The sequence below is a fragment of the Corylus avellana genome, chromosome ca1 (genome assembly GCF_901000735.1).
Source record: "Corylus avellana chromosome ca1, CavTom2PMs-1.0".
NCBI lineage: Eukaryota > Viridiplantae > Streptophyta > Magnoliopsida > Fagales > Betulaceae > Corylus > Corylus avellana.
In genome coordinates this window covers 37,034,475-37,034,693 of record NC_081541.1, presented here as the reverse complement: position 1 = coordinate 37,034,693, position 219 = coordinate 37,034,475, and the positions used below count along the sequence as shown (strand labels likewise).

At 27.4% G+C, this 219-nt stretch overlaps 1 protein-coding gene across 1 annotated transcript in view; it reads right to left on the bottom strand.

Annotated features, from left to right (window-relative positions):
* Positions 1 to 219, bottom strand: part of LOC132171317 (disease resistance protein RUN1-like) — a 5,895-nt gene that overhangs the window by 3,820 nt on the left and 1,856 nt on the right. The window lies entirely within an intron of this gene.

Below are 219 nucleotides of genomic sequence, written 5' to 3'. Positions count from 1 at the left end.
ATGCTGATGTATAATCTTTAGTATGTCATTTCATTGAAATTTTGAAAGAGGCTTAATAAATTTTTGCTTTACAGTTTTAACCCTTTATAACCGTTTTAATTAAGTCCCCAAAAGTTTAAGATATTTATACAAATTTAGCATAGAAATAACTCACATATGGACCAAACAGTCCCCTTGCAGGATTGATCATTTGAAAAGATTAGTATAGAAATGATTATT